Genomic DNA, 14,275 nt, shown 5'->3' with positions numbered 1-14,275 from the left:
AACAAATACATTGAGTACGCCATAAATGTCCTTCCAAAAGCAGCAACAACATTAAGTGTTCATCTCCCCAAGCTTTAACTTACGTAATTTCTTTATTAATTTGAAAGTCATTTTAAATATGACAAATCTTGATAAGAAATTTGGGGCTACAAGGGAAGCACAAGTTGGCCAACTGCAGAGTTTCGATGCCTCGCATTATTACAGAAAAATCAATGGTCCACTGGGTGCTGAAATTGTGCAAATATCAGCCATTTCTCCACATATAATCACCACAGGCCAAATATTACTTATTTCCTGAAATTCAGTACTTGAATCTTCATGAATCAGCATGATTCAGTCACATTTGTTAAAGCAGACTTCGACCAGGAACCACAGTATTGATCTTCCAGTCTCATGCCATGTGCATGATACACTGTAATCTCTTTGTAATAGGGGTGAGAGCAACTACAAAATAATATATTTACAATGTACATCTCACTTTACAGGCAACATCTGTATTGCAGGGGAGGGAGTTACATTGTGAGAAATCAATCTGCGATTTTCTGCATCGTGAAAGATCAATGTTTGTGTCAAGAAGAGTCTTGATTGCTAAATGTATTCTGTGTCCTTTTACTCTATCTCTCAAACTTTTGGATAACGATTTGTGAATTGTACAAAGGTGAATTTCCAATACCGGAACAGCTATAACATAGGGGTCACCAATGATCTTACAAAATAACAGAAACTACATGGGATTCTGGTCACTCGGGTGAGAGTAATCATGGCAGCATAGGCCCATTCTAATATTAGAGAATAACCACTTCATTGCATTGTTACATTATCTAAGATCCAAATGTTAAAAAGACCACCACCATGCAAATAATTTCTAAGAAACTACATTTCAAGAGAAGTTGCTCGGAACATACAGACAGAGGAGCAAAAATTTTCATAGCCCTTCTTAAATGGTATTTGGTACTAATCTCCTGAACCAATACAATATTCAAGTGTGGCATAATACTGATAAATAACTAACATTGTTCGACATTACAAAGATTTCCTGCTGTATTCTGCTCTTCATCTTGAAACATTAGGCAACAAGTGTATTGGAACCAAGGCCTGAGACACAGGCTTGACAGGAGCCACAGTTAGCAGTCTCCATTTTGCTGAAATTAAAACAAAGGAAATTTTAGATCACTGGCTCTAAATGGTTTTGAGTCATTGACTGCTGGATAGAGCAGCAATCGTTGTGCACCTGAAATACGAACTTTTTATTCCACAGGTGCTATTGATCAGTTGAGTGTTTAAAGAATTTTGTATTTTTTAATCATGTTACTGAAACTGACAGACTGACAAAAGTTGGCCAGGTCACAACTTTTTGCAATATTTCAAGAAGTGCTATAGAACCCCAAGAAGGCAGATAGTTCAACATGCATTTTCAAAAAGGACCTCAGATAATGTAGCAAACTTGACATCTTAAATGATAAGGACAAGACAGAATGTAGCTAGAGCAGCACAGGAGGAACTCAATAAGGTAGGCAGCATCTATTGAAAAGCTTTGTCACATGTGCTTCAAATGGACAGCTGACGTTTTGGGTCAAGATCCTTCACCTGGACTGAAACATAGATAGAAGACAGTTAGACTGAAAGATAGATAGAGGGGAGATGGCTAGTATTGAATAGTGGAGCAAGAGCTGGCAGGTGACAGGTGGATCAAGGTGGGGGAGGAAGTGATAGGCAGATAAGGTGGGGGGGGGAGTGGGAATGGTGTCAGAAGCTGGGAGATGATAACTGGAAGACATTCTTTTGGATTACTGCACACTACATTTAAACCTAATAGACAAAATTATATCCAAAAGCAGGTCTGTTTTTCTCCCCTAGGTATCTATCTACCCTGTTCAGTATATCTAGCATTTTCTATTAAAAAAATGAGCCAGTGATGTTTTGCTTTGTACAAAAAAGGCAACAGTGAGGTTAAGTTTCCCACAATGGGCAGAAAATTATCTTTCATGGCTTGCTCACATAGGGAAGGCATTTTTCCTTGGCTTAAAATTGAACTTCACCAGTCTTCATTCTGATACAAGCCTTTTAGGATCTCTGATCATTAACTCAGAAGCTACTCCCTTAAGAGAAAAGGTATTTAATTTGGTTACTGAAACAGTGACTACAAGCAACATGCATCAATGTTAGTGAAACAAGTGGGCAATAATTGGCTAAAGAACTTGATATTGGCTGGAAATGTCTTCTGTATGAGGATGAGTTCCTTCAGTCTGCTGTTGATTACAAACTCAGCATTTAATATTATCATACAGATAAAGATAAAAGGTTTCCAGTGAGATGATAGATATCAGCTGGAATGGGAATAACAGCATGAGAATAGGTCCCAGTGCTACAGGACTAACTAAATTTAACTAAAGGCATTTCCACCGCACCACACTCCTAACCTATCGCTTCAAGTAATGAATATTAAGATACACCTACCCGACAAATACCCTTTCATTGTAGTTTTAGATTGAGGATCATCTAGCCTAACTTACTCTTTCAAGAACCAGCCACTCGGATGTGGAATCAGAGTGCTGCCTAGGTTAATGAATCATATCCATTCAGAGTTAATATATGCAACCAAAACCACATAGCTCAACGCAAAAGAGGCTTATATTGTGCAGATTAAGCGTGGCAAAATGCAAGAGTTGATCACTGTTTTATTAAATTACACATGATTACAAACTACAAGTACCTACACTACTACATCCCTGAATAAGGGTAATAGAGTGGAAGGAATATACACAGCAAGCGAGCACTCAACATGGAGACAGCTATCAAAAGAACCCAGCATTGCTACAACCACCAAAAATAGCAATTGCCAACAGGAAATGTGGACATTCGGTGCACTCGTAATGCCCTGATAACAACACTTGTACAAAGTAAAAAAATAAGTTTCCAGCAGCAGGTCCTCACATTACTTTGTCCCACTTCAAAAAAAAATTCCCATTTCTCCTCAAATAAAAATGGAATAAGTATTACCAAAAAGAGACTGTGCAATAAAGCAATACATTCTGTGCTTGCCTTCCTACATATTACCTTGCCATACACCCCTACATACTTTGCCCGTGCCAATAAAATCCTGCAAAATTCTACACACTTTCCTGATTTATTCGTACTGCCTTTGCAGACATGCCATCAAGCTAGATTACTATCCCTCCCCCAAATACACACTGTACTTATTTCCAAACATACAGTGCCCCTCCTGTACTCAAGGTCAGATTTGGTGTCCAATCCCATGGATCATTTTCTCATTTGACAGCGAGCCAATGGTTGCCAAGGTAACGTGAGCAGGGCATGAACTTCCTGCAGGAGGACTGAAAAATTGTACTGCATGCTTTTTCACAGGTGCTGCTAAAGAGGGTGTGGGACTTTTTTTTTTAAAAAACTGAATTGCATTAGTGGAACAAGTCACATAAGGGGAGATTAAACCAGTCAAGACATACAGACACAAAGGGAGACTTTCTGCTATGAAAACTGGAGGCCTCATTACAGCTTTCCCCATCAGCAGCAGCCTGCTGCATGCATCAGGCATTTCACAAAGGCCTCTCTGTAGATATCCAGTCAATACATTCAGCCAGCTGCAGCATGGCCTTATGGAACAGTCCGCTATGCTACCCATGAAAAAAATTATTGCCGCGGAGTACAGCAAATACCACCCAACTGAAAGAACGTGTTTCTGGGAACTAACTCAATTATAAATACAATTTAAACCCTAAACAATTTTCACGTTCTAGACAATAAATAACATGATAGGTGACTTGGACCTAGAGATGCACTTCATTCAATATCTTCCCTCTGATATTCCCACAAAATGGCCAAGATGAGATTAAAGTTCTGATCCACAAATAGTGAAGGGATGCTCTCAGTGAAGCAATGAAATAAGTCAACAGGAACAGAGAAATACAATTCTATTTATTCAATGCACTTTAAAAAATATGTACAGTATTTTATTTAGAACAACGATAGCCTGTATATTCTGCTGACCAGGTAGTCGCCCAACCTGACCAGTCCCCCACAGAGTAGGCTTGCAGGCAAAGACTTCCTCTGGCAAGTTGGCTTCCAGATGATAGACAAGGCCAAAGACCCAGTGAAATACAGCCTCTCTCTAAATGCATCATATGGGCACTGTCCCAAGAACTGCTTTGAGTATTGAAGCCCTTTCTTCAACTTACCCACTGTCAGACAGATTATAGTTTTAAGTTCATAAAATGGCCAAATATATCAAATTAAAATACTTAACAATTCAATGTTTTTAAATCAATTCAATAAACCAAGACTGTAGCCATTTCTTCTTGACGAAATCACTACATAATGGGTTGATTTCCACTCTCATTAGATTCCATGATCAAGTCCTGCAGTGGGGTGCAGGTAGCAAAACAGTGATCAGTGCAGTAACCAGGCAACTGAAGTAATTATAATTAGATTATACCAGCTTCATTTCTATGACTGTTAAAAATCTAAATCAAATCTAATAAACCTCTTTGCAATTGCATTTATGAATCTCAAAAAAGAGTCAATTTAATAAAAAATACTTCCTTAATTTCTTTCAATGATTTTCTCTTTTTCCGAGTACACCTTTATTCTACTAGTTTCTAGACAACTGCCATCCATGAAATTACAGTATTGTTAGCAATATGGAAACCAAAATGCAATAAATGCTCCCTCTCAGGACAACCTTTTAACACCATTGGAGGGAGTGGCCTGGAAAGTCTCCACTGTAAATAACAGGGAGGAAGTGTGACTTCATATTTGCTCAGGAGCCGCCCAAACCCAGGAAGCCAAATTACATACTGCTCAAGAACATTTTCCTGCATATCTAGGTGGAGTCAGGCATTGCAAATTGGTTGGCCTGATGTTCCAGAACATTTGAAATGGAACTACAGCAGGATTCATGGAGAACTAACAAGATTATAAGCAACCATTTGCTTCATAGGGTCCGTGTTAGATCTTGGAAATGGGACCAATTAGATGAATTGCAAATGGGTTTCCTTCAATCAGTCCAATTCCCTTCTGAAAGTTTCTAATAAATCTGTGACCATAACCCTTAACTGCTTTACTCAAAGGTGTACTTTATTTAATTTTTAAATTTAGCCGAACAGCTCCGTGTAGGCCCTTCTGGCCTCGCCATCCCAGCAGCCGAAATCACAGGACGATTTACAACAGCAAATTCACCTACCCAGTACATCTTTGGATTGAGAGAGGAAACCGGGGGACCCCGGAGAAGACCTATGGGGGGTGGGGGCGTACAGAGACTCCTTATAGAACAGGGCCAGAATTAAATGCCCCAAACCGTAATTGCATTGTGCTAACCAAACACCACCGTGGAGCCCAGTTCGGGAACTTGCAAGGGGGGGAAAAAAAAAATTCTCTACTCCACTTTGGTTCCTTTACCAGTCACCTTACATCTGCCTCCCATGCTTGCCAACCTAAACGTTTACCCAGCAGCTAGGCACACATGCAAGACACATACTTGGATATTATGAAGGTCAGTCACTGAAGTATGCCCCATGCACATTTCTAGACCATTAAGCATTGAGTTACATCAATTTGTTCTCCAAATGTATGCTTTTCAACTGTTCCAACTTCCTAAAAACAGCAAATAACAAGGCAACACAGCTCAACAAACGTGTGGCCTAAAACAATGCTGCACTCACCAGATCACCACCTTTTCCTCCTTGCATTTTAGAATATTATTCAACAAAGCACTGTATTCACTGTTAACATTATTATACCTCAGCAGCTTAATGTTGATTTGCACACCATAGCTGCAGTACACCATAAGTGTGTGCTGGCTTGATCATGGTGAAAATCAAGAGCATTATTTGTGAAGTTTGCTAAACAGCATTGTCATCTTTCTCTGTGTAACACCACTCTGTGCCAGTTTCAGTATATCATTCCCTATCGATTTATTGTTAAGCTCTCAAATCTTTGGTACCTAGCCTTGCAAATGGAATCCCTGCCAAAAAGTTTATGGAAACGGAACACTGTGGAAGACCCTTACTTATTAATAATCCTGCAATTTAAGTGGAGGATGGGAGAGTGCACGCAGGAAGTTACAAGGACTTCAACAGGCAATGCACACGGCAACTGCATTCTTTAAACAAGAGATACTCACTGATGCTGTTGATATAATTTGCCAGGGACATTACATTACAAAGTAGGCATCAAAACAAATGACACCCTGCAGCAAAATTAGGAGTCTAATTTGAAAATGTACCCTAAAGCAAAAGAAATAAGCACAATATTGCTCTGTTTGGGGTTTTACAAATTTTCAATAGGAGAATGCATTTTTTTAAAGCTGCAAAACAAAATTTTCAGTCCCCATGAGTTTCAAGCAACAGAAAGTAGTGTGATCCACCTTAAGCCTCTCACCACACTACCATTTTCTTTAAGATACTCTTTTTAAAAACTAACCCTTTTGCAATTCTTAAGCCCGCCTGTTTCTATTTCCTCATTTGTTGCTCAAAAGCTGCTTGATAATGTACTTTTGTAAACCTCAGGATCTTTCACTGTATCACTGGTACTCCATAAATACTTACTCCTGCTCTGTTGACCTTGGGACTCTGCCTCACTCCCTTCTGAACAGCAGGAAGTCTATGATTTCCAAGGGAGCAGAGAAGGCAGAGAAAAAAAACTGAAAAGGAATAATGGAGAGTGCAATGTAACTGTGAATAACATCAAGTAATATCAGAAATCAAACCCAAATTCACAAGGCCTGCCAGCTCATGAAGAGTTAGTACAGTTTGTTACAGTCTGCCAGACTTCTTGTCAGGTAAAGGTAGCAGTCAGCAATTCTAGTATTGGTTGAATGCAATAATGTAACTAAGTGCTTTGAAATCCTGAGCAGGTATCATTGAAATGGAAAGATTAAAAGGTGTTAAGATAGGACTTGAGATCCACATTGTACAGGTGTCCCCCGTTTTTTGAACGTTCGCTTTACGACACCTCACTGTTACAAAAGACCTACATTAGTTACCTGTTTTCGCTAACCGAAGGTGTTTTCACTGTTACGAAAAAAAGGCAGTGCGCGCCCCGAGCAGCCAAGCTCCTCCCCCGGAACTGCATTCTAGTCGGCATTGCTTAAACACGTGCCTGTGAGCATCTGTGCTTTATCTCGATTTATTTTGAGCATCCGTTAGCAAGATGAGTTCTAAGGTATCGGAAAAGCCTAAAAGAGCTCATAAGGGTGTTACACTTAGCGTAAAACTAGACATAATCAAGCATTTCAATTGTAGTGAACGAAGTAAGGACAAAGTGAGTTTGGCTTGTGGAAGTTGACGAAGATGATGTTGAAGAGGTTTTGGCATCCCATGACCAAGAACTGATAAATGAAGAGCTGATGCAATTGGAAGAGAAAAGGATAACAATCGAAACTGAATGCAGTAGCGAACGGACCAAAAGTGAAGTCGTCCAGGAAATGAACGTGAAGCAACTGCATGAGATTTTCGCTGCAATTGACAACAATGATTGCAGAAAAGTATGACTTTAATCTTGAAAGGGTACGTAAGTTTAGGGCATATTTGCAGGATGGTTTGAGTGCTTACAAAGAACTGTATGATAGAAAAATGCGCGAGGCTAGCAGTCAAGCATAGTCGTTTTTCAAGCCTTCCACATCAACCACAGCAGACAACGAACCCCGACCTTTGACATCAATACAGACAAACATAGAAGAGGACGACCTGCCTGCCCTGATGGAAACAGACGACGATGAGATGACATCCCAGTGTCCCACCACCCCAAACTCCGACGACTCAGCCTAACACACCATCATCAGTGTGTTCGCTGTCTTCCTGATTCTGGTAAGTGATACTACACTGTACATACATTATTTCTACTTTATATAGGCTGTGTATTTTTATGTGCTACTTGGTATGATTTAGCAGCTTCATAGCTTAAAGGTTACTGGAGAGAGTGCTTCTGCCAAGAGTGCTTGTGCCGAGTGTTTCTGCCGAGAGTGCTTGTGTGAGATTTTCGCTACGGTGGACAGTGCAATGATTGCAAAAAAGTATTTCTACTTTATACAGGCTGTGTATTTATCATATTATTCCTGCTTTTAATATATGTTACTGTAGTTTTAGGTTTTATGTGTTATTTGGCATGATTTGGTAGGTTATTTTTGGGTCTGCGAACGCTCACAAATTTTTCCCATATAAATAAATGGTAGTTGCTTCTTCACTTTACGACATTCTGGCTTACGAACTGTTTCATAGGAACGCTCTACCTTTGGATGGCAGGGGAAACCTGTACTTGCTTCTTGCCAGAGGGTTTCAACTTTCTACCAATTTGATTTGCTTGGAACTCAAGATTAGAACAAGTTGAGAACTATGCAAAGACGATCAGGAAAGCAGAGCAGCCCTGCTAGACCCAAGCTCCAAAGGCATAAAAACTAAATGGTCCTCCATTTACTCTGCAGCTGAACTTAGAAATTGTCAGATGCATCTATTATCAATAACTTGCCCAACAATTAGTGCAGCAATTGTACCTCACCAAAGTGTTTTTTTTGGCACAAGGAGCACTGAAAACAAACTGTCTTTTCTATATGTTAAGCCACATGTTAAAACTGTGCCAGCTGCTAGAGTCCCCTCCCTGCACAGCTGCATTTGGCCTTCTGACAGCTCTAAATATTTAACCATGGCAACATGGATGATGGCAAAGGTTGCCAAGCTTGGCTGATAAAGGAAATGCTTTAATCAGTTTATGAAATGCAAAAAGACCCGAAGGTACAACAAAATAATTAAGCCCAAAAAGTATTGCAGAATCATTTCTTAAGGAAAGAATGGCTTTGCAAAAACGCTGTGCTCCAGTAGTTTAAGCTCCTTAAGGTAACATTACAGAACAATTTGAATATACATAGAAAAAGAGCAACAAGGAAATAAAGATATTAGAAAATAGGAAATAAAGATGAGACAGAGAGAGAGAGAGAGAGAGAGAGAGAGAGAGAGAGAGAGAGAGAGAGAGAGAGAGAGAGAGAGAGAGAGAGAGAGAGAGAGAGAGAGAGAGAGAGAGAGAGAGAGAGAGAGAGAGAGAGAGAGAGAGAGAGAGAGAGAGAGAGAGACAGAGAGAGAGAGAGAGAGAGACAGAGAGAGAGAGAGAGAGACAGAGAGAGAGAGAGAGAGACAGAGAGAGAGAGAGAGACAGAGAGAGAGAGAGAGAGAGAGAGAGAGAGAGAGAGAGAGAGAGACAGAGAGAGAGAGACAGAGAGAGAGAGACAGAGAGAGAGAGACAGAGAGAGAGAGAGAGAGAGAGAGAGAGGATTGATTGATTGATTGATTGCTGGGATGACCAAAAGAGGCAATATGCTTTATAACTCCAGAAACTAATCAAACAAAAAACACGAGAGCTGAGAGATGCACCTACTTCACTTTTATTTGAGTGAGGTACGCCCATATAACATTGTGATGTAATGACGTTTCCCATTCAAGTACTATTATGTATAATCTGTAATGAATTACTATATGTAAACAAACAATATATTTACAATATTACACAAATATGACTGAAATATTAAATATACACTCCATCCTGCATAGCTATAAACTCCAACTCAATTATAGAATGCATCTCAACTATACACAGTATACTACATAATACGATACAGACATCCAGAGCATTGTAAATTTTAAATGATCTCATTCAGTTATAAAGATTTTATCACTGTGGAGGGTTTCTTACTTTTGTGGGATAACACCTTTTCTGACCGTTTTTATTTGGGGGGGGGGGGGAGGGCAGGGGTTCATCTGCCTGGCATGAGAGACTAGAGGCTGTGAATCAATCTCAGGCTCCAGGGCCTCCCTCCATGGAGGTGACTTGGGGACTGTAGGAAGTGGTTCTGACAGCTCTGGCCACCTTTCTTCCCCAGCAATTGACTCTGCTCTCCTCAAATGATCGAAGTGACATCTCCAGATGACAGCGTATGCAATCTCCACTGTGTGGGAGAGTGGTCCAGTTCTGTCCTTAATCTTTCCAAGAACCCACTTTTGATCACCTCTGTAGTCCCTCGCCAGGACTGCTTGTCTCGGAGTGAAACATCGAACCTCTTTGTTTGAGAAGCCATCATTTTGGCTCAGCTCTTTGTGCTGTATACTCTCTCACAGTGGGTTTGAGTAGATCCAACTGTAAGTGCAAGAGATGATTCAGGAAGAGCATTGCTGGTGAGTTATTGGTTGTGGAGTGTTCTGCATTGCAATATCCAGAAAAGTTGGCGAGCTCCAGTTTCAGTGTCAGTCCAGCGTGTTCCGCTGACATTGCTCGCAGTGTGTTCTTTAAATGTTGGCAAAATTTACCGCCAAGCCACTTGTAGCTGGGTGGCAAGGTGCAGATGTAAAATCTCTTGTTCCATTCATTTTCAGGAATGACTAAACCTGTTCCACAACAATCTGTGGTCCATTGTCACAGACTGTGTGTTCTAGAACACCAGTTCTTGAGAAGAAGCTTCTTAGCAAATCAACGGTATGCGAAGTTACAATGGAGTTTATTGGGAACGCTTCTGGCCACTCTCTAGCTCTGTTCACCACTACCAAGAAATTTATGCCCATAACTGGTCTGGCAAAATCCACATTAATCTCTGTAAGGGCAATGCAAGCCATTTCCAGGGGTAGCAAGGCGTTGCTCTTGGCATCTTCCAGGTGTGTTGGAATCCTAAACAGTGATGGTAAGCTGCTTGATCTGATGATCTATTCCAGGACACAAGACAAAGCTTCAAGCCAATACTTTCATTTTAACCACACCTAGATGACCGGCATGTAGCTCCTCCAACACTTTAGCTCGCAGCTAAGTTCTCAATCTCCACATAAAGCAACACCCATCAAGGGCAAGTTCATTCTGGCACTAGTAAAAATGAGGGAACTGGAATTTCTTCTGCACATTTCAGCCATTTTGGGTTGCCATGTAGACACGAGACAGTGTGGGGTCTTCACTGACTTCCCTTTGGATGACTTCTGCCATAAAAGGGAGATTTAGAGAGAATACATCAAGGAGTGTCTTCTCTTGTAAACTTTTCAGGTATTATTTTTTCCAAGGGCAACCAGGACAATCCACGAGCACTTCCACAATTAGTTGTGCTCTTCAGTTCAAACTTGTAATTTTGTTCTCCAAGAAGCTGCATTTGTGTTGCTGCTGTTAGTAGAACGGACACTAGTGGTTGATGATTAGTAATGAGGGTATACAAGTACAAGTACCGGTCAAAATGTTTTACATCCCAAACCATCAAGCCCTCTGTCAATCCGTATGTAATTTTTCTCTCAAGCAGTGAGGGAACGTGATGCAAATGCTATGAGGCGTTCACTTCCATCTCTCGTAGCATGTGGCATGCCTGCACCTATATCATAAGATGAAGCTTCACTGAACGGTGTGGATCATAATGAGTGCAGTGTCTCACATCACCATTTCCTGTCTTTTGGAAAGCCACTTCACAGTGCTTTGTCCATTGCCATTTATTCCAGATCTGTAGTAATGAGTTCAATGGGTGGAGCACAGTAGCCAGTTTCGCAGGAAACTGTTATAGTAACTGATACATCCTAAAAAGACCGGAACTGTGGCACGTCCTTTGGCTTTGGAGGACATCCACCACTGCTTGAATTTTTCAGCACACTCCTGTAGTCCTTGTGCATCAACAGCAATGTTTGGTTTAAAGAATTCACACTTGTGTTGTGCTCTGAGTCCATAATCTTCTAATCTTTTTAACATTGTCTTGAGACTTTGGGAGACATTCCTTATCATCCTCAGCTGTAACAGTGATGCCATTAGATTATGAAGACACGCAGTCCTCTTTTATTGTCATTTAGTAATGCATGCATTAAGAAATGATACAATATTTCCTCCGGTGTGATATCACAAAACACAGGACAGACCAAGACTGAAAAAACTAACAAACCCACATAATTATAACATATAGTTACAACAGTGCAACGATACCATAACTTGATGAAGAACAATCCACAAGCACAGTAAAAAGTTCAAAGTCTCTCAAATGTCCCACATCTCATGCAGACGGGAGAAGGAAGAAAAACTCTCCCTGCCATACCGACCACAGTCCAACTCTGAGTCATCCGAAAACTTCGAGCCTCCGATTAGCTCTCCGACACCGAGTACTGAGCGCCATCTCTATCCGAACGATTCAGCCTCCATCTCGATCGCCAACAGCAGGCAAAGCTAGGGATTTTGAGGCCTTCCCTCCGAAAGAGTCCCGATCGCGCAGTAACAAGAGCAGCGAACTGGCATTTCAGAAATTTCTCCAGGTGTTCCTCTGTGCTTTCACGTCCATTCTCCATCAAATCAGAATTGTCCATGGCCCCTATTTAGCGGAAACGATGTCATGTTTTTTTTGCCGGAGGGCTGCGCATGTGCATCGCGCTGCTCTCTCTCCTCCTGCCATTACTCAAGTAACGCTAAGTGCCCGGACAGCCCCGCCAGAGTGCAGGTGCAGAAGTTACCCCAAAACAAGCCTATTATAGAGATAGAACCCTTTGTAAGTGTTGATGGTGAGAAACACTTTGGACTCTTCTTCCATCTCCATTTGTAGCTAGGCCTCAGCTAAGTCCACTCTGCTGAAGTGTTTCCGTTCTGAAAGGTTTGTAAAGATATCCTCTCTCCTGGGCAGAGTATTGCTCTACTTTCAGTACTGGTTTGATCGTGACCTTGATATCACCACAGATCCTGACATACTCATCCTTTCTAGCCACTAGGACCTCTGCTGTTGCCCATGGGCTCCACTCCAATTTGGAAAGAATTCCTTCAGCCTCCACGCAATCTAGCTCACTGGCTGCTGTACCACAGGTAGTTATGAGGAAATGGACCAGGCTTTGTAAAACTTGGGTGTGACATTTTCCTGTAACACTACCTTACCAGGTTTTCCAATGCCACCCTTGGACACTGTTGTGGCATTTCCATTATCTTTCTTAATTCGCTTTCTGTTGACTCTATTGCAGGGGATGCGGCATGAAAATGGTGAATGGTTCTCCAAACAACTTGTAGTTTTCTCAGCCATAAAAAGCCCTACAATGCTGGCCCTTCTGTTTTTACCACATATAAGCCCAAGGCAGCTTGCCAGTTGTTACATTTCACTGTTATGAATGTCATTCCCACAGAGTTCTCTTATCTTCAGTACAAGTATTGTTCAAACTCATTTTATGGAGTCACTGTCCAAATACCATTTTAATTAATTTGTCGTACACTTCCGGTGTAAGCCATATTACTGGTCTCTGATTAGTTTTCACATTATAAGTCTCAAGGCTACCCAGTCCCGTGTCATTCTCATCATTATCAGATTTTTCATCAACAGCATGTAGATTAGTGCTCTTTTAAAAACTGTAATTAGACTTATCTTTTTCTCTTCCGTGCACTCCATTTATTTTTGTCTGCCCAACATGCTATTTGTATGCGTCTTACTTTGTTACATATTCTGCAAGTTTCACCATTAAACCTGCAGTGGTCTGGTGCATGTGAGCCCCTGCCACAACAGTAGCACAATTTGTTCGGCCAGTCAAGTTTCCATTTACTCATTGGAATTTTGTTCACACTCACTTTCATTCCTGACTGCAACTCAACTGCATCTCTACTGCTGTTTCCATTGATACAGCAATTTTAACTGGGCATTTAAATGACTGTTGTGCATCAGTTAGGGGCCGTTTTTGAATGATTTCTTGTAAAATTCTACAAACTAAACGACCTCTCAGTGCATTGTTAAGGTCACTGAACCAAAAATGGTCAGATAATTTCTTTAGTTCAGCCATGCAAGCTGAAATGGATTTCCTTTCCTTTTGATTCTGCTTATGAAACCTAATGCATTTGGCAATCAACAATGGTTTCACTTCTAAATGTTCCTGCATCGCATTCATGATATCAGCAAAGCTCATTTCAGCTGGTTTAAACTTTTTAGTAAAAGGCATACCTTTCCACCTGTTATTACACAGCAAACAGTCACTCTCTTTTCATTGGCTATTTCATTTCCTTCAGTATACATAACCCAGTTATCTGTTGTGCAATCGAATGTGTTTATCTTTCCAATATAGCCAGCCATTTCAGCTTATTTATTTATTACTAGCATCTGGTACCCTCACTGTTTATTATAGGCATCTATTAGTCTCATGAGACTATGGATTTGTGCCTTGGAAGGTTTCCAGGGTGCAGGCCTGGGCAAGGTCGTATGCCACAAGTTGCCCATGCTGCAAATCTCCCCTCTCCACACCACCGATGTTGTCCAAGGGAAGGTCATTAGGACCCCTACAGCTTGGCACCGGTGTTGTCGCAGAGCAAT

At 40.9% G+C, this 14,275-nt stretch overlaps 1 protein-coding gene across 10 annotated transcripts in view; it reads right to left on the bottom strand.

The window, feature by feature from the left end:
* LOC140204174 (Krueppel-like factor 8) overlaps positions 1–14,275 on the bottom strand; it is a 196,504-nt gene that overhangs the window by 55,116 nt on the left and 127,113 nt on the right. The gene's annotated exons all lie outside the window — the stretch shown is intronic.

This window comes from Mobula birostris, chromosome 10 (assembly GCF_030028105.1).
Source record: "Mobula birostris isolate sMobBir1 chromosome 10, sMobBir1.hap1, whole genome shotgun sequence".
In the NCBI taxonomy this organism is placed as follows: domain Eukaryota; kingdom Metazoa; phylum Chordata; class Chondrichthyes; order Myliobatiformes; family Myliobatidae; genus Mobula; species Mobula birostris.
The sequence above is the reverse complement of the archived record's forward strand: the minus strand, read 5'-3'. Positions and strand labels throughout refer to the sequence as shown.